This window comes from Somniosus microcephalus, chromosome 14 (assembly GCF_052327205.1).
Source record: "Somniosus microcephalus isolate GS21.2 chromosome 14, FLI_Smic_1.0, whole genome shotgun sequence".
Taxonomy (NCBI): Eukaryota; Metazoa; Chordata; class Chondrichthyes; order Squaliformes; family Somniosidae; genus Somniosus; species Somniosus microcephalus.
The window spans coordinates 110,415,910-110,436,414 of NC_141000.1; the positions used below are offsets into that span (position 1 = coordinate 110,415,910).

General features: G+C 52.5%; 1 long non-coding RNA gene across 2 annotated transcripts; it reads right to left on the reverse strand.

Annotated features, from left to right (window-relative positions):
* Positions 1-11,713: 11,713 nt before the first annotated feature.
* Positions 11,714-20,203, reverse strand: LOC147107837 (uncharacterized). 2 transcript variants are annotated; one of them, XR_015080894.1, is made up of 2 exons: positions 19,549-20,203; positions 11,714-12,257 (listed from the first exon to the last, which is right to left on the reverse strand). It is a non-coding gene; the product is annotated as an uncharacterized LOC147107837 (long non-coding RNA). The 2 variants fall into 2 exon arrangements; XR_015080895.1 differs by lacking the exon at positions 19,549-20,203 and adding an exon at positions 12,788-13,049.
* Between the last annotated feature and the right edge of the window lie 302 nt (positions 20,204-20,505).

Sequence of the window (20,505 nt, forward strand, 5' to 3'; positions counted from 1 at the left end):
ATAGCCGCTTGTAGTCCCTTCGGTTTATGACTGTTAGGGCTGATCCTGTGTCCAATTCCATTTTCACTTGGACTCCTGCTATCTTGAGCCAGATAGTTTGGTGATCCTCCGTTTTGATCACATTATGTAGTTTCAGACAACCCAGCTACTTGCTTCCGGAGTCTGTATCACTCTTCTGTTCGTCTGAACTACTCTCCGTCACCTTATGTACCTTCTTGTACTTCTCCTGTGGAGATTTCTTGCTGCTGGTTTTCTTTCCCGACCTGCAGACTCTTGCTATGTGTCCTACTTTTCCACACTGTCTGCACACTTTGTCCTTGAAACAGCAATCATTATGGTCGTGTGTTGTTCTGCCACAGCGATAGCACTTCACTGTTCCGTATGACATTTCATTTGTGCCATATTCTTGCGGTCTCCGTTGTATCTCTGCAGCACCCCGTGCTGCTGCTTCGTGTGATACTGCAATGCTGAAAGCCTTGTCCAGCGTAAGATCCTTTTCTGATAGAAGCCGTTTCTGGGTTCCTTCACTTTGAAGCCCACACACAAACTTGTCCCTTAAAGTATCTGCTAGTCCCGTTCCAAACTGGCAGTGTTTCGATAGCTTGCGCAGTTCCGTTAAATACTCAGCATTACTTTCATCTTTATGCTGGTTCCTTTTGTGAAACTTAAATCTTTCTGCTATCAGCAGCGGTGTGGGGTTTAAGTGGTCCTGTAGGATTGACACTATGTTTTCAAAATCCTTTTCTACTGGCTTCCCTGGGGTTACTAGGTTTCGTAGTAAGCCATATGGTTTTGCACCCATTGAATTCAACAATACCAGCGCTTTCTTGTCATCTGGCACTTCATTCGCCATGCAGTATACTTCTATGCGTTCGACATATGTCGTCCAATCTTCGACTTCATTGTCGAACGCTGTAATACTGCCACTCTTCGGCATTTTTGGGTGTGGTTAGACTGGCTTAAAATGGCGTCTCCCGCGCTTTCCTTTCTTCCCTGCTGCGGCTTAAAATGGCATCTCCCGCGTTGCTGCCAACGCCGCTCTCGGCGGTCCTCGTGGCAAATGGCGACGCCCTGTGGGTTTTGTGCGCTGCTCCTGCGCTGCTGCCAACACCGCTCTCTGCGGTCCTTGTGGCAATGGCAGCGCCTCGCGTTTTCCTGCGCGCCTCTCTCCCCCATTGACGCTGCTCGGCCCTTGACCACCGGCTGCGCTCTGCTCTCTCTCGCCTCTCTCCCCCGTTGACGCTGCTCGGTCCTGAACACCGGCTGCGCCCTGTGCGCTCTGCCCTCTCTCTCTCCCCCGTCGATGCTGCTTGGCCTTTTTCTGTGCCGCTCGGTCCGGCTCTAGCCCGTCGCTGTCCGGGAAGGGTCTGCGCAGTACCTGTTGCCGGCCCGTTTTGCTGGACCACCGTGACTGGAAAGCCAAGCCTGGCTCTCGACAGCCTCCCCTGCGATGCTCAAATCTCCGCTGGATGACTGGGCGGTTGCCCGTGGTCGACGCCCGTGCTTCTGGACTCGACCTTCTTCCACTGTTCTCCAGGAGCGAATCCCTGGGAGATGATGCAGAGTTGCAGGTAGGTTCGAACTTGCTCGTTGCCACTGTTACGTCCGTGTAATAATAAGAAAAGAACTGCAGAGAACGGTACAACAGGTGTTTACTCAACGTGGTTCAAACTGCAACTGAAACAACAGATTACTACTCAGTGTTATATACAGGTGTGGTCACTGCCGGTACTACAGTATACATGAGCTGCAGAAAGTAGTTCCCCCCTTAAAGGTACATACATTGCAATTGTCACTCCCTGACATCTTCAGGGAAGAACATTAGTCAGAAGTCTAATGTGTCAGAAGGTTGTGGGTTCAAGTCCCACTCCAGAGATGTGAGCACAAAAATCTAGGCTGACACTCCAGTGTAGTACTGAGGCAGTGCTGCACTGTCAGAGGCACCGTCTTTTGGATGAGATACTAACAACCAGCTGTTGCAGCACGAGGAACGTAGCAGAAAGCTTTTTAAACGTGTTTATTTTGTATACACACTTATCATTATATACTGTGAATTCAGTCGGCTGCACCACCCGTTAGTGCCCAAAGAGGGCACTTAGTGGGTTTTGCACCACTGGCCACGCCTCCCGCTAAATTTAGCAGGACGCTAATGGCGGCGCTAGCCGTTAGCGCTGCGCCGCCACCGATGACGTCATCGGTGTGCGCAGCGCCCCGCTACCGCCCGATCACCAAATTTGGTAGCGCCCCCTGCTTTAACGCCGGTCGCAATTTGCGACCGGTTCAGGGGGGCCTACCTGCGGTGGTAGATGTGCTAAGGTGCGGGGCGGCCATTTTTTTTGCTGCCCGCCTGCCAGCACCTCTCCGCGCCACCATCCCCAGCCTCCTGAGCCCCCCCACCCCCCCGCGGAGTGCCGGCTGTGTCCCAAGAGCCCGGCACTTCTCCTCGGTGCCGGGCTCTTTTGCCGGCACTCGCGCTCTTCGAGCGCACTGCAGCAGGCCCCTCCCCTTTAAGAAGGGGAGGAAGGCCTGCAGTACAGGAGCGCGCCATGCCACAGCGTGTGGTGCTGCGGCATGTTGCGCTGCTAACTTCAGTTGCAGCGCCCCAAGAGGGATGCGGGGCGCCTCGAATAGCGCCGCGCTTCCCTCTGGGGCGCCAAACTGAATTTGTGGCGGGCAGCCGCGACTTCTTCCGGGGCGCTACTTCCGGCACTCTGGCGAGGCTGGTGCCGCAACCGGGGCGCCAGTGAATTTCTAGGCCCTAGACTCTCACCGCCAGACTCTCCAAGTCTACTCCTGGTTGTTTGGAGCTAATTCTTTCAGATGGAGCTGCTCTTTCAGATGGACGTAAAAGACCCCATGACACTATTTCGAAGAAGAGCAGGAGAGTTATCCCCGGTGTCCTGGCCAATATTTACCCCTCAAGCAGAATAATATGAAACAGATTATTTGGTCATTATCACATTGCTGTTTATGGGAGCTTGCTGAGTGCAAATTGGCTGCCGCATTTCCTACATTACAACAGTGACTACACTTCAAAAAGCACTTCATTGACTGTAAAAGCACTTTGGGAAGTCCGATGGTTGTGAAAGGTGCTATATAAATGCACGTCTTTCTTTTTAAATTATGTCAATGGATGGCTTATGGGTGACAAAGCCTAACCCCTGCACGCATGGATAAGAGAGGCCCAAAAAGGAAGAGAGAAGTGCTACCACAAGGCACATGCCTCTTGATGTGCCTCAATAATTCCGAGACTCGATGTTAGCGAAACAAAACAAGGCTTTTATTAACTTAGAAGGTAACACGTAGTGGAGAGAGGTATCTTCCATCCGGAGGGCTGCAGTACTGGATATGAGGCCAGACTGAGCTTGCTTACATAGGGGCCAGGTATGGGCGGAGCCCTACACACAACACATTCCAATATACAATACAATGGTGAGGAAACGGAACTGGGGGAAGGGAAATGAAACTGAAACCGACCACAGTCACAGGCAGTGATGAATGGAATATTTCATCACATTCACCCCTTCTATAGATTTAGTCTGTTCGGGGGTTTGATAGTCCTCTGCGGCCGACGTGGTTGTTGCGGTGCCGCGGGTGTCGGCTGGGTGTCCCCGGTAGCCTCCTGGGTCTCTGCCGGGGGTGCTGCCAGGGTTGTTGAAGGGGTAGTTGGTGGGGGTGCCGTTGGTCGATGTTCTTCCGGGGGTGATGAAAGAGTAGTGGGTGGGTAAGAGTTGCTGCGATCGTTGTCGCTGCTATCGCCGTGGTTGTTGTCGTTACCGGCTGGGGCGACGTCTTTTATGGACACGGTGTCCTCCCTTCCGTCGGCGTGCCGGACATATGCGTATTGGGGGTTGGCGTGGAGTAGGTACACTGGCTCCACGAGAGGGTCCGTCTTGTGGCCCCTCACATGCCTTCGCACGAATACCGGACCTGGGGTGGAGAGCCATGACGGCATGGATACGCCTGAGGTGGATTTCCGGGGAAAGACAAACATTCGTTCATGAGGCGTGGCATTAGTGGCAGTACACAATAGCGACCGTATCGAATGGAGCACATCCGAGAGGACTTCCTGCCAGCGGGAGATAGGGAGGCCCTTGGTCCTTAGAACTAGAGTGACTGCTTTCCATCCTGTCCCGTTCTCTCGCTCCACTTGGCCGTTACCCCGGGGGTTGTAGCTGGTGGTACGGCTCGTGGCGATCCCCCTGGACAGCATGTACTGGCGTAGCTCTTCACTCATGAAGGACGCCCCCCTATCCGTATGGATGTAGCTCGGCATACCGAACAGGCAGAACAGGCTGTTGAGGCATTTAATGACCGTGGCGCTGGTCATGTCTGGGCAGGGGAAGGCGAATGGGAACCGGGAGTATTCGTCCACAATGTTCAGGAAGTAAACATTGCGGTCGACGGACGGGAGGGGGCCCTTGAAATCTAAGCTGAGCCGCTCAAAGGGCCGTGTAGCTTTGATTAAGTGGGCTCTATCTGGGCGGTAGAACCGAGGCTTGCACTCAGCGCAAGTGCGGCAGTTCCTGGTCAGAGACCGAACTTCCTCAATCGAGTAGGGTAAGTTACGGGACTTTATGAAGTGGAACAGCCGCGTGACCCCTGGGTGGCAGAGGTCGTTGTGGAGGGTCTGTAGCCGATCCCCGGTGGCGCTGGCACACATCCCTCGTGAGAGGGCGTCAGGGGATTTGTTAAGGGCCCCTGGCCGGTAAATGATGTCATACTCAAAGGTGGAGAGCTCGATCCGCCACCTAAGAATCTTATCATTTTTAATCTTCCCCCTCTGTTTATTATTGAACATAAACGCTACCGACCGCTGGTCGGTAAGTAGGGTGAAGCGTTTGCCGGCTAGGTAGTGGCGCCAGTGGCTCACTGCCTCCACGATGGCTTGGGCCTCCTTCTCCACGGAGGAGTGTCTGATCTCGGGCCCTTGGAGGGTCCTCGAGAAGAAAGCTACGGGCCGCCCCGCCTGGTTGAGGGTGGCCGCCAAGGCGAAGTCGGACGCATCACTTTCCACTTGAAATGGAGTGTTCTCGTCCACTGCCTGTAGTGTGGCCCGCTCAATATCCTGCTTAATGCTTTTGAAGGCGGCGTGGGCCTCAGCAGAGAGCGGAAAAGAGGATGCTTTCAAGAGGGGGCGGGCTTTGTCGGAGTAGTTGGGGACCCATTGGGAATAATAAGAAAATAAACCCAGGCACCTTTTCAGGGCTTTGGGAGTGTTGGGCAGGGGCAGCTCCCGTAGGGGGCGCAATCGGTCGGGGTCTGGTCCGATTTCCCCATTCTCCACCACGCTGCCTAGTATGCAGAGGCGCGTGGTGTTGAAAACGCACTTGTCCTCGTTGTAGGTGAGGTTGAGTTTTTGTGCGGTTTCCAGGAACCTCTCGAGGTTCGAGTCGTGATCCTGCTGGTTGTGACCGCAGATGGTGACGTTGTCGAGGTAGGGGAAGATTGCCTGCAAGTGGTGGTCATCGACCATGCGGTCCATCTCCCTCTGGAAGACCGAGACCCCATTCGTCACCCCAAAGGGGACTCTGAGGAATTGGTAGAGGCGTCCGTTCGCCTCGAAGGCGGTGTACGGGTGGTCCTCTGGTCTGATAGGGAGCTGGTGGTACGCTGACTTAAGGTCGATGGTGGAGAACACCCGGTATTGGGCGATTTGGTTCACCATTTCTGATATGCGGGGTAGCGGGTAGGCGTCTAGTTGGGTGTACCTGTTGATCGTTTGGCTATAGTCGATCACCATCCGTTTCTTCTCGCTACCCCTTACCACTACCACTTGGGCGCGCCACGGGCTGTTGCTGCGTTCAATAATGCGCTCTTTCAGGAGCCTGTCTACCTCGGTCGCGATAAACCGCCTGTCCTCCCAGCTGTACCTCCTGCTTTTGGTCGCTATTGGCCGGCAGTTAGGGGTAAGGTTCGCGAATAGCGAAGGCGGCTTTACCTTCAGGGTAGCCAGACCGCACACTGTGAGGGGCGGCTGGGACCCACCGTACTTGAGCGTGATGCTTTGGTGGTTGCACTGGAAATCCAGGCCCAAGATCACGCTTGCACATAGATTCTTCATGATTAATACTTTAAAATTATCATATACAGTTCCGTTAACGAACAATTGTACCGTGCAGTAACCCAGAATGGTCGATGTCTGGGTTTTATCAGCCATAGAGATGGTACCCTGAGTAGGGACCACCTTTAGGGAGAGTTGTTGTGCCAGTTCAGGGTGGATAAAACTCTCCGTGCTTCCACTGTCAATTAAACATTTAACCCTGCACCCGTTTACCTCGATGTCCACCATTGATTTGGATAGCGGGTGCGGCCTGGTCTGGTCCACTGTGACCGATGCCACTGTAGGGCCCTGATCGAGACAAGATGGCGTCCACGCTGTCTGCTCATAAGATGGCGGACCCCACGAGGTCGGGCAAGATGGCGTCCAAGATGGCCGCTCCCACGGCGCGCACACGGCGGTGGCGGGTTTTCCGGCGGTTGGTTTTCCGGCGGGGTTCCCTCTGCACACCTTCCCGAAGTGCCCCTTCTTACCGCACTTAAAGCAGGTGGTGCCTTTCGCCGGGCACAGGTTTCTGGTGTGCTTTGGCTGCCCGCAGAAGTAGCAGTTGGGTCCCCGACGCGTCGCGGCTGTCGTAGGGCTTCTGGGGGGAGAGCGGGGCCCCGACGGTGTCGGGCTGCCGGGCGGGGAAGATGTCTTCCAAGATGGCGGCGCCCTTGGTGCACACGTGGCGGCGTGGACAGCGCGGGCTGAAGAGTAGGCATCCGAGTTTCTCTGGGCCACATCCAGGGATCGCGCGGTGTCCGCAGCCTGTTTCAGGTCCAATCCCGTTTTTTCCAGCAGTCTTTGCCGGATGTAAGTGGAGCTGAGGCCTGTGATAAAGGCATCGCGAACAAGCTCGTCAGTGTACACTGCGGCTTTTACATCTCGGCACTTGCAGTCTTTGCCAAGCATTTTCAGGGTGCCTAGGAACTCCTCCACCGATTCCCCAGGTCGCTGTGCGCGAGTAGCGAGCAGATGCCTAGCATACACCTCATTCGTAGGCTGCTGGTAATGCGCCTTTAAGATGTCGCAGGCGGCCAGGTACATGTCGGCATCTTGGATGAGGGGGTAAACCCGGTGGCTTACCCAATTCCGCAGAATTCCGAGTTTCATACTCGCAGCGTCCGTAGCGTCTTTGACGGCTGCGGAATTGTCCAGGAAGAATTCCATACACATAAACCAGTGTCCGAAGCGTGCTGATGCGTCCGGAGCATGCTGATCCAAATCCAAACGTTCGGGTTTCAGGAGTTGATCCATTGTGTTGAAAAATAAGTTAATAAAATTGATGTGCCTCAATAATTCCGAGACTCGATGTTAGCGAAACAAAACAAGGCTTTTATTAACTTAGAAGGTAACACGTAGTGGAGAGAGGTATCTTCCATCCGGAGGGCTGCAGTACTGGATATGAGGCCAGACTGAGCTTGCTTACATAGGGGCCAGGTATGGGCGGAGCCCTACACACAACACATTCCAATATACAATACAATGGTGAGGAAACGGAACTGGGGGAAGGGAAATGAAACTGAAACCGACCACAGTCACAGGCAGTGATGAATGGAATATTTCATCACACCTCTACAAGAATTGTCTATCAGGGTCTTATAGGGGCACTTCCGCTGCCTCGACTGGTTAGGAGGGGATCTGCAGTGAGCTGCGGCTCATGTGTCATGCACAGTTGCAGCCTGGTGTGCTTTGCACAACTTTGGCATAAAAAAGGTCTGGACTTTGACATTGCTAGGGAAGTGGCATTGCTTCATTGGAGGTCGAGCTACATGGAAGACCTTCACTCAAAGAACCCCTCAGTGACCGCTGCATTAGAGCACATCTCATCAATAAAGTCTTCTCCCTAACTTTGACATCAATGCCTTACCTCCTTTCCCCTACCTTGAAGTAAAGAAGCAATCCTTAAATACCTAGAACATCCTAGCACCGAATAAGTGCACCCTTTCCTCTATGATTATAACCTCCATGAATAACAAAGTATGATGAAAGTGCACATTCTATGTTATTACAACAAAATCCAAAGAAAACAGAAGCCAACCTATTCTTTCCTAACACTGTGCTTCACTTGAGTGCCTACACATACCTTCTTTTACCTATCTTAGTGTTTGTCTTAAGTGCAACCTGGGGGTCAGTATCACAAGAGGTTTTAATACTGTAGCAAAATATTGCAGATGTTGGAAATCCGAAATAACAACAGAAAATGCTGGAAAAACTCAGCAAGTCAGGCAACATCCGTGGAGAGAAATTTGAGTTGACGTTTCGGGTTTGACCCTTCTTCAAAACTGGAGAGAAAAGGAACTAGATCGAAGGCAGGGCTGCGATCGGACAAAAGAATAAAAGAACCAAAAGAAGTAAAAGAGATTAGAAGCTAGACGAGATGGTAATAGGCTGTGATTAGGTGTAAAGTGTACTGGCAGGGCAAAAGATAGCTGCCAGGTGTGAGAGAGAAACAAAAGGAAAGGGGGGGGGGAAAGGAAAGGAGTGGAAAAATATAAGTGAAAATGAAAGGGGGCCGAGGTTATGATCTGAAATTGTTGAACTCGATATTGAGACCGGAAGGCTGCAGACTGCCTAATCGGAAGATGAGGTGCTGTTCCTCGAGTTTACGTTGAGCTTCTGCTCCGACGATGCCACCTTCCACACCAGTGCTTCAGACATGTCTTCCTTTTTCCGCAACCGAGGATTCCCCTCTACCGTGGTTGACACTGCCCTCGACCGTGTCAGTTCTATCTCCCGCACCTCTGCCCTCACCCCTGCCCCTCCCTCCCGGAACCACGATAGGGTTCCCCTTGTCCTCACCTTTCACCCCACCAGCCTCCACATTCAATGGATCATCCTCCGGCATTTCCGCTACCTCCAAAGTGATCCCACCACCAAACGTATCTTCCCCTCCCCTCCCCTTTCAGCATTCCGCAGGGACCGCTCTCTCCGAGACACCCTAGTCCACTCCTCTATCACCCCAAACAGCCCTTCCCCTTCGCCTGGTACCTTCCCGTGCAAGCGGAGGAGATGTAACACCTGCCCCTATACCTCCCCCCTCCCCACTGTCCAGGGCCCCAAACACCCCTTCCAGGTGAAACAGCGATTTACTTGTACTTCTCGCAATCTAGTATACTGTATTCGCTGCTCACGATGCGGTCTCCTCTACATTGGGGAGACCAAACGCAGATTGGGTGACCGCTTTGCGGAACACCTCCGTTCAGTCCGTAAGGGTGACCCCGAGCTTCCGGTCGCCTGTCATTTCAATTCACCGCTCCATTCCCACTCGGACCTCACCGTCCTTGGCCTCTTGTACTGTTCCACGGAAGCTCAACGTAAACTCGAGGAACAGCACCTCATCTTCCGATTAGGCAGTCTGCAGCCTTCCGGTCTCAATATCGAGTTCAACAATTTCAGATCATAACCTCGGCCCCCTTTCATTTTCACTTATATTTTTCCACTCCTTTCCTTTCCCCCCCCCCCCTTTCCTTTTGTTTCTCTCTCACACCTGGCAGCTATCTTTTGCCCTGCCAGTACACTTTACACCTAATCACAGCCTATTACCATCTCGTCTAGCTTCTAATCTCTTTTACTTCTTTTGGTTCTTTTATTCTTTTGTCCGATCGCAGCCCTGCCTTCGATCTAGTTCCTTTTCTCTCCAGTTTTGAAGAAGGGTCAAACCCGAAACGTCAACTCAAATTTCTCTCCACGGATGTTGCCTGACTTGCTGAGTTTTTCCAGCATTTTCTGAGGTTTTAATACTGGCTACTCATGTTCTATAAAATGCTTATGGAACTGAGATGCCCCTCTTCTTATGGGGTAGGTTGCTCCTGGCATGGAGCCACTGCTAGCTACATCTCTGGATTTTGTTCCTGGGCAGCCTGATGTCACCCCCTACATTCATTCCACTGGTCTGGTGCCTTCAGGTGGATGGCCAAAGGCTGTCCTTACAGATGGCAGTATCAGGCTAGTCAACTGTAACTATCCTCATTTCAATGGATCACAGATCGGCGCACCGTGGCTGCAGTGTGTACCATCTACAAGATGCAATGCAACAACTCGCCAAGGCTTCTTCAGCAGCACCTCCCAAACCTGCGACCTCTTCCACCTAGAAGGACAAGGGCAGCAGGCGCTTGGGAACACCACCATCTCCAAGTTCCCCTCCAGGTCACACACCATCCTGACTTATATCGCCGTTCCTTCATCGTCACTGGGTCAAAATCCTGGAACTCTCTACCTAACAGCACTGTGGGAGTACCTTCACCACACAGACTGCAGCGGTTCAAGAAGGTGCCTCACCACCACCTTCTCAAGGGCAATGAGGGATGGGCAATAAATGCAGCGACGCCCACATCCCAGGAACGAATAAAAAAAATATCTGTGTCCCCACTGATCGGAGGGATTGCTGATCTCATGGTAGGTTATCAGATCCTGAAATCCCCAAGAGACAACAGCATACATCGCAGCCATGATGGTCTGAAAGCTGGTACGCAGAGCATTCTATTTCCTCCCCTATTACCACCAAAACTGCAGTCTGTGCTTCCGTGGAGATGGAGGCTTCACCACTAGTCTCTGGCCGCTTCTTAGGTAGGGGTCTGCAGTAGATTCCAATGAACATATGAACAATGATGGACAGGTAAAGACCCTCTGGTCTGTCGAGCCTGTCCCATGCAATTGCGATACCTTGTGTATCACAACATATATACACTTCACCCCACCCGAAACCATGCGATCATCTGGGAGAGGCTAAAAAACCCAGGCCAATTTGAAAAAAAATCCGGGAAAATCCTCTTCCATCCATCTAGGCGATCGAAACTAGTCCAGGAGATCACTGCCCCTGCATTCCCTACCTTTTGTAAGAGGTGATCTCCGCCTCAGCCACAAACAGGTCCAGCTCTCGCTTGAAGGAATTCAGCGAATCAGCCTCCACCGCACGAGACGGCAGCCTGTTCCTGAGGTCCACCGTTCTCGGGGAAAAGAACCACCTCCTGACATCTAACTGAGATCCGGCCTTATACAACTTAAAGTTGTGACCCCTGGTCCTCCCCAACCTATTTAATTGAAACAAACTATCAACTGGAACACAATCTATTCCCTTCATTATCTTATAAACCTCAATCAGATCACCTCTAAGTCTACGCTTTTCTAAAGTGTAGAGTCCCAACTCTTCTAGCCTATCTTGATACTAAATGATGAAGCTGCCAAATGCTCCATTGATGCTTGCAATGATGTTACCACAAATGAGAGCTGTACACTCAACAGTCACACCTGTCACTTATCCCATATCCTCCGACACTGATCTTAAAGCCTGCACATAGGTACGATGTTCCTCGAATATCCCTATTTTCAGGTGAGTACCCACGAGTTCTGGCTTCCATGACTCAGAAGCCAAGGGCAGTGGGGACACTACATCTGGCCTCAAGAGCCCTGTGTTAGGGAAGAAAGAACTAACCAAGATTCCCTTCTTCTGATTGCTGTCCAGTGACTTCTGTTGGGAATGTGTGTGCGTGGATATTCGGTGATTACAAGAATGTCTTGAAGCTCCCCACAGTTGAAAAAAAATTATTTCCAATACTCGAGGCTTACCCATGAATAGGGGCCATTTGGACAAGGCCTCAGAGGGACAAGCACAGCTGTGAAACCATTCCCCAGCAAAGAGTTAACCCTTTCAGGAGATAATTAAGAAAATTGAAGAGAAAAAAAAATGTTTAATCGCTGAGGAAGAAATAACATCCTCCAAACACCAGTTGTGAAGAAAGTACACGCAAGGTAATTCAACAGAGATAATTAAACTGCAAATTCTCTTAGCAATTGAAACATGTACTTAAACATTGTATTAACAACACAGCGGCAGAAACGTTCTACAATGGAACTTCTAAAATCTTCATCAGTAAAATATATCAAATTATTTAAAGTACAGACAGCACTAAAGTTGATAGTGTGGGACTAATGGAAGGAGGATTTGTGTAGTTGAAAAAGCCAGAAGAGTTGTGAGATTCCTGAGAATATTTCATGGCCTTTTTCTTTTCTGTTCTGTTCTTTGTTGGTCTTTCATTGCCTCTGCAGAACTCTGTTGATTTCCTTCTCACTCCGTCACATTGCATTGTTCTTTCCATTTGACTCTCCGTGTTTCCTCAGTTCTGTTGCATTGTATATGTGAGGCACCTTCTTTTGTTCATTCCTGTCTCTCAGTCTCATTCAGGCGGGGTTCCTTCCTAATTTCCATCTTTCACTTATTTAAAAAAAAAGAAAACATCACTTTACATAAGCAAAAAAAAAACACGTATCAAACAACCTATTTAGCACAGATAAATTCTGACGAGCAACATAAAACTATACACGGGGATTACTGTCTGTTCTATGTTACAGAAACTCTGAAAGCCAGGCCCCCAAGTAAAATGCTACCATGTCCTTGTCTGCTCTCATGAAGAAAACTTCAACAATAATGCTATTTGTCTGAAAGCCCAATCCACTCTCCCCTTGTTCTCTCAAACAAAAGTTTACAAATGTCGTAAAAGTTCAAGAGTACAGTCATTTCACAGCTGCAGTACCGAGGGGAAAAAATCAGGAGTATCCAAGGTCAATTCTTCTATAGTTAACTTGCAGCTCCCTGTAGCAGCTATTAAAAAGAGGAAAGTGCACAAAATATCAATGGGAGGACAAGCAACACAGAATATATAAGACATTTCTTGACTATACTTTTATTGCATTTGATACTAGCTTTTGGTTTTCTTCAGCCTTTGCTTTTGTTACTTCTTTTACCTCAGTTTCCCCTTGTCCGTTCTGTCCTTGCAGCTGTTTGCAGTACACATGCCATAGCAACCGCCTTTGGTCAGTCGAAGATTTTGAAATTCTCCAGCTCTGCAGCATTTTCCTGACTGACCAGCGGTAGTTCACAAGCTGCAAAGTGCACATTCAAAAATCCTGGGCAAAATGTTTATAACTCTGGCAAACACCCAAAGTTACAACATTTGGACACCCGAAAGAACTGTCTGTTCTTCAGACTAAGGTATCTACTCCCATTTTTAAGATAATACCTTCTCCTCTCCATCCTTGTTAGATTTATTTTTTAACAAATAATTTCAAGCTCGTCTATTTATAAAAATAAATAACTTATGAGCAAGTCATACATATTACTGCTGAAAATATACTTTTTTTATAAACAAATACTGGCCATCAATATAAGATAGTTACTAATAAATCCAATAGGGAAATAAGGAGAAATGTCTTTACTCAGAGAGTGGTTACAAGTGGAACTCACTACCACAGGAAGTGGTTGAGTCAAATAGCTTAGATGCTTTCAAAAGGAAGCTAGACGAGTACATGAGAGAAAAGGGAATAGAAAGATCTGCTGAAAGGCTGAGATGAGGTAGATGGAATGGGAGGAGACCCATGTGGAGTATACACACCAGCAGAGACTCGATGGGCTGAATGGCCTGTTTCTATGCAGTATATCTATATATATAAAACAGTATGGCCTAGAAATTCGGTATAGCCCCGTTTGGGGCGTTAGATCTGGCGAAGCGCTAAGAGTACCGCCAGCTGCGACTTAGCGCCACCTGGCGCGATATTGGGTCGTTGCGCCCCTGATGGTGTTTGCGGCGGCAAATCAGGTGCTGCACGCGACTCTTAAGGCGCTAACGCGGAGGCGCTACCCAATATCGCTGCGGCGGGGCGCAGCGCAGGTGCTTTCAATAATCACTTTCCCTGAGACACACTGGCGCCGGCCAGCTCTTAAAGGGGCAGGTCAATTGGCATCACCAGACACACTCACTGCCTTGTAGGCCTTCAAAGCGGTGGGAGCCTACCTGTGGTGCACCAGCCTAGCAAGAAATGGAAAAGGTGAGGCAGAGGGCGGAACGCCTCACTGATGGGGCATTGGATGCTTTGGTTGGCGCAGTGGAATCAAGGCCAAGGAAGATGGTCGGAATGTGATTTATGTTTTGGACAGTCTCCCGGGTGTGAGAGTCAGTTATGTGTCAATGTATTAGTTTTGCTTTCTGTTGCCATAGCTTTCTCATGTTTGAAGGAACCACATTTTGTGTAATGAAACACTTTCTTCATTTACAATGGCCATGCCTGTTATTTACATGCATCTTGCCCTTCACAGGCTTGGGGGTATCAGACCGGCTGCAAATCTGGCTGAAGCAGCTGGTACAGCTCAGTCACCACCTCCTTTCTAAATCGCAGCCTTCTGACACACTGCCCCTCCGGCATGTTCATGTAGGAAAACTGCTGTCGGAAAACCCTGCCAGCGTAAGGTCTGCTGTGGCGACGTCTGTTGGCCCTCCTCCGTCTGGCCATGCCTGCCCCCCTCTCCCAGCGTCTCAGTGCCCTTTCCAGATGATTCAGCAGCAAGACGTTCCCCTCCAATGCAGGCCCCATAATAAGTGCCCACAGGAAGGTTCCCCGTTGTCAAGGCTCACCAACAGCAAGGCGATGGTCAGAAGGCTGCTGTTCCTCTGCCAGCGTGGGCCCAGTGGTCAAATGGCTCTCAGTATGCAGGTCAGCAACTCTTTGTAGCTCTTGAGGAAGTTGTGCACCAGAAATGTGTGCCGTTTTTAAACCACACCAGTCCCCTTTAAATAACGCTTCTCCAGCCCGAAAGCGACTTGGTAAGGCCCAGGAAAACTGTCACTAATAGCGCCAGGCACTACGGAGGGGGGCGCCACTGAATTTCCCGTCTGGGGCGCCGAAAAGGCGTTGCACACTCAGATGACACCATAATTAGCCTGCGCCCATGAGCGGGCACTAAGCGTTAGCGCTGGCGCTAAATGCATACTCAATATGGGCCGAGGCGCTAAACGCCTTGCGCCCCACCGGAATTTGGCTATCGCCCCAGTTATTGCCCTCTTTAGGCGCTAATCCCTGGCGCAACCAACTGAATTTCTAGGCCTATGTCTCTCTGTCTGTCTCTCTGTCTGTCTGTCTGTCTCTCTGTCTGTCTGTCCGGCTATACAATCAAAAGTTATAGAGCGTACCTACACATATGTTATATCAAAAGAAAGCTCATCATTAGGGGACTCTTGTAGGCATATTTACTTTTTGGTCGGACAAACATTGTGCCGACGGTATCCAAAAAATGTTCAAAATTCCGCTCATTATCTGCTCATTAGCATCGAGTGGGGGCGGGTTCATTGTGTGTGTGGGCGGGCCATCCTACAGTTGAGTGACGTGATGATTGACCAATCCTACAGTTCAGTAACCTGACGGTTGACCAATCGGTGCGTGTGTGGGCGAGTCTTATCATTCTGAACTGAGGTGAGTGTCAGCCATCTTGATTTGTAAGTTTATTTTTTTTTCCCACTTTCTGCGTGTTTCTTTTCAAATCTAGATTTCCAGCAAAAAAAAAAGTTGCTTTTAAAACACAAAGGCCTAGAAATTGGGTTGGTAGCGCCGGCGCTGAGCGCCTAAAGAGACCTAGAATTGGGGCGAAGCCCTATGTTGGGGCGAGCGCTATGAGGATAGCGCCGACTCAGAAATTGACTATACATTTAGCGCCTGCGCTAAGTGTTTGCGCGCGCCCGCGAGTGCAAACGGCTCATGACGTCATTTCAGTGTGCAATGCCTTTTAGGAGCGCCTGAGCGCATATTGGGTGGCGCCCGGAGCCTTAGCGGCCAGCGCTATTAGTGACAGTTCGAAGGAGGGCTAACAGGCCCTTCTCGGAGTAGGGCGGCGCTATTTAAAGGAGACAGCTCTAGTGCAGAATCTTCTGCCACCTGACCTGCTCATTGCGATCGCTGCTGGAGAGAGTTGGCGAGCTAATGTGGAGTGGAGTTCTGGGATTTGAGCTTTACAGTACTTGGGACCTTCAACCCTGTCCGAAGCACTTGCAACACTACACCTAAAAGCCTTTTGACCAACTGGCATCCGAATGGGAGCTTGTTTGGAGGGCGACGGCCTCATCGCCCAACACTGTGAAGGGGCAGAGAGACGGCGGGAGAGAGGACCGGGATTGTCCAGAAGGAGGAGGGGCAATGGAGGTCGGCCAATCCGACGGGAGGCTGCGAGGGTCTTTAGGCAGCAGGTGACAAGCCTTGACATGTCGGAGGAGCAGTGTTTGGGAAGGCTCCGAATCTGGAGGGACATTGTTACTGATCTGTGCCACCTGCTTGGTCAGGATCTGCAGCCGCGTGAACGCTGCAGAACCTCTCTGTCCGTGATGGCTACACTGACTGATGGCCTCCATTTTTATGCCAACGGCTCCTTTCAGTCAGCCATTGGGGACAATGCGACTGTCGCTCAGGCTGCAGTCCGCTGTTGCATCCGGCAAGTGACAGATGCCCTTTATAGGCGAACGCGTCCATTCATTACCTTCCCTCGGACCCTGCACAAGCAGGCGGAGGAGGAGGAGTATGAGGAGGAGGAGGAGGAGGAGGAGGAAGAGCAGGTGGAGGAGGAGGAAGATGGAAGGGCTGCTGAAAGTGGAAGGTCCAGTCGTCAGAGGCTCCTCTGGACTCGTCTTGACACCCCTGTGGCAGAATGATGAGAGTCTTACCTCATGCGCACTTTGGATGTTTGAGGGCCTCTGCATGCCAGCATCACTGAAAGTAGTCACATGCACCAAGCAACATTTAAACTTCTGTTTATTGACACAAAAGTCTTTCATTACAGCTAAACAACGTAAAGTGAGCAGAAACCATCACTGCCAAAATAAAAGTGACCTGTTCGGCAAAGCAGCAAAACTCAACAAAAATCTGCACCTATAACAGCAGGTGAGGGTGTCCATGAATTTGGACAAACAAACGTCTCAGCACCTCCCTCTACAACTGGCCTCTTGAGGGAGAACGACTTCTCTTTCGCGCCCGGCCCCGTCCCGCCCTGCTGCTCCTACGTAATTGCACACCAGTGGCGGCCTCAAGGCTGGGGGACGCTTGCCGACTGCCTGGAAGCGCAGAAGCCCCTGAGGTACGGCCTGGCCGACCTCTGGGCTTGGAGGGTGCGGACGCGGGATGCTTGCTTTGAGCATGGCTGGGAGCAGTGTGGCCTGCAGGTGGTGGCAGCTGCAATGCAGGTGTCCCAGCGCTGGCATGTGCAATGGTCTCCTGCCGAGAGAGGACACCTGCACCATGGTCGGACGACACACTGGCTATCTGAGGGGAGCGGCTCAACTCATCCGCCACAATCGCAGGCTCCACGGATTCCTGGCCTTGTACGGGACTGGAAGGGCCCGGGGTGATCCTATCTGATGCAGAGAGGGTGGCTGCAGTGAGACATCGCGTTGCGTCAATCTGGCTGTGGAGGAGCCCAGCAAGTGAATGCGTGGCAACAGTGAGGACCTGTGTGCCAGGTGCCAGTGCTTCGGAGAAGGCCTGGACAGTTCTTCCCATGGCTTCGGACAAGGCAGGAGCCAACCGCTCCACTGCCTCGGACAAGCCCTGCACAGACCTTTCCAGGGATTGTCCGAAGCCCTGAACAGTCATTTCCATTGCCGACTCAAAGCCGTGGACAGTCCTCTCCATTGTTGGGCCGAAGCCCTGGATAGTCCTGTCCATTGTGGCCCCGAAGCCCTGGATAGACCTGTCCATTGTTTCCCCGAACACCTGGAGAGACCTCTCCATTGTTGCGCCAAAGCCCTGCAGAGTCCTCTCCATTGTTGCCCCGAAGTCCAACATACTCCTAGCCAATGAATCTATTGACTCAGGCATCTTCTCCACTGCAGCCATCAGCTCCGTGTGTCTGACCTGGGCCTGTTTGCTCATCTCTGCCAGGCGCCGGACCTCATCTGCACTCTGTGCAGCAGTCATGACGACCTGCCTTGCCCTGCGGGGAGACGGTGGCCGAACTTGCCTATCCCCCCTGCGTTGCTCCATGCCGCTTGGCCCAGCAACTGGTTCATCCTCAGAGCCACCCCCCCTCCCCTCCAGGGGACTACTATCCCCAGTCTGCAGATGTCTCAGCTTCCCGGATTCTGCAACGGCTGGTCCGGATTCCTCCTGGTCCTCGCCTCCGGTGGCACTGGCACTGGCAGCTTCAGCGCGTTGAGCCCGAGTTGGTGCTGCTTCATCTGAAAGTGGGAGGTAGAAGAGTGGCTTTAGCAAAAGGACAGGTTTGCTGAAAGGCATGCCAGATTGCGGCATGGCTCTGACATGGCTGCACACTGAGGATGCATGCTGGCGGGGGGACCAAGTGGAAGGCAACAGGTGAAAAAGGTGAGAGTCTTACCCTCGCTGTCGGTAATGGGGTCGGCAGATGCAGTGGTCACTGGACCAGACAGACGTCCTCCAAGTATCTGGTGCACTCTCTCCTCCAGATCCGTGAGAGTGACCACTTGTGCTGGTCCGCCACCGGTTCGACGCTGTTCTTTTCTAATCTGCGCCATCTTCGACTGCAGGGGAAAGAAGGGGAGGTTCTGTTACATGAGGCCTTGAGACATCATTGTATGCCCCCCATTGTGCAAGAGCCCTTACATGAGGCCTTGAGACATCATCGCATGCCCCCCATTGTGCAAGAGCCCTTACATGAGGCCTTGAGACATCTTCGCATGCCCCCCATTGTGCAAGAGCCCTTACATGAGGCCTTGAGACATCTTCGCATGCCCCCATTGTGCAAGAGCCCTTACATGAGGCCTTGAGACATCTTCGCATGCCCCCCATTGTGCAAGAGCCCTTACATGAGGCCTTGAGACATCTTCGCATGCCCCCCATTGTGCAAGAGCCCTTACATGAGGCCTTGAGACATCATCGCATGCCCCCCAATGTGCAAGAGCCCTTACATGAGGCCTTGAGACATCTGTCCATGTGTCTGCCCAGAAAGGGCCATGGGTGCATACTGACAGATGGCCAGTGGCGCATCATTGCAGCAGGGTGCCCGAAGTCAGCTGCAGATGGAGGGAAGCACAAGTTTGGTAAACCATCACTCACCCTAACGATCCGTGTCAGGTCGTTGAATTTCTTCCTGCACTGAACAGGGGTCCTGGTCGCCATGCTGCTGGAGTTGACCCTCACAGCAACCTCCCTCCAAGATCGTCGGTAAGCCTTCTGATTTGGCCTCTTGCCATTATTCGGGTACAGCACCTGTCGACGGTGTTCAACTGCAGCCACCAAGTGGCCCAGAGCCTCAGTGCTGAAGCGCTCTGCTCTCTGCCTAACCTTCTCCATAATGATGAACTTTGTACCGCCAGACAAGGGCGAGCGCCGAATCTGAGGCCTACAGGGCGTTGGGTGTTGAAGCTCAGTCTGACTGACCCACCCCTTTAAGAGCTGGCTGGCGCCTGCAGGTCTCGTGCTTTGCCGTAATTGAGTTCACCTGCGCTGCGCCCGTCCGCGTCGAAATTGAGTAGCGCCTGACCTTTTGCGCCTTAAGAGCACCGTGCAACGGCTGATTTAGCGCCTGAATCCCCTTTGGGGGCGATGCAACCCAATATCGCCCCAGGCGCGGATAGCTCTCGTCTGGCTATAAACTTAGCGCATCGTCAGTTCTAACACCTCAAACGGGGCTATACCCAATTTCTAGGCCAAATTGTTTTTAAAAAAAGTTAATTAATTTCTACATCTTTTCTCTAACCTCTATAATTTCCTACCTTTCACCGTTTTTGCAGGCCTGGAAGCCTGGGCCTCTGTTGCCCAGCCACGCCCGAGCTAGGCACCGCCCCTCCCGCTGGGCCCGACCCGCGATCGCCGCCATCTTTGTAAAGGCTGGCGGCGCGGGGCTGGGCCGAGCGTAGCCGTCGCCGCCATTTTGGTAAAGGCTGGCGGGGCGGGAGGGAGCCTAGCGGGAGGTCAGTTGCAGTCACCGCGGGGCTTGGCCTCAGCTGATCGGGCGCTCATCAGGGGTCGGCCCGCAACACATCAACCGGAGGAGCGGCGGCTCTCTCTCTCCTTCCCCCCCGCGGCTCGGGCGGGGGGCCGGGGCTCGGGAGGGCCGGGGCTCAGGATGCCAGTGCTCGGGAGAGTGGGAAGGGGGGGGAAGGGTTACCCCGGCAACTGCGCCCGGCCCCCTCTCACAGCCTCAAGCCGGCTCACGCCTGTTCCCGTGGCTTCACTCCAGCGCAGGCCCAGCCGCAATCGGCGGTTTTGAAGCCGGGGCTCGGGAGGGCTCGGGGCGTGGCTCGAGAGGGCGGGGGGTGGGAGGCGGGACTCGGGCTGACCGGGGCGCTGCACTCGGCTGGGCCATGTCAGTGCGTGGGGCGGCATGGAGCTCCACGGAGCTATCGCCGGCAGAGGGGAGAGGGTCTGCTGGCTCCCCCCTTCCCTTTCTCCCCCCTCCCTTTCTCCCTCCCTCCCTTTCTCCCTTCCCCCCTCCCCCTCCTTCCCCCACCCTTCCCCCCACACCCTTCCCACCCACCCTTTCCCCCCCACACACCCCCACCCCCCACCTCCTCCACCCCTTCCCCCCTCCACCCCTCCCCCTCTCCACCCTCCACCGTCCTCCCCCTCCACCCCCCCTCCCCCTCCACTCCCCCTCCCCCTCCACCTCCCTCTCCCCCTCCACCCCCCCTCTCCCCTCCCCCTCCACCCCCCCTTTACCCCTTCTCCCC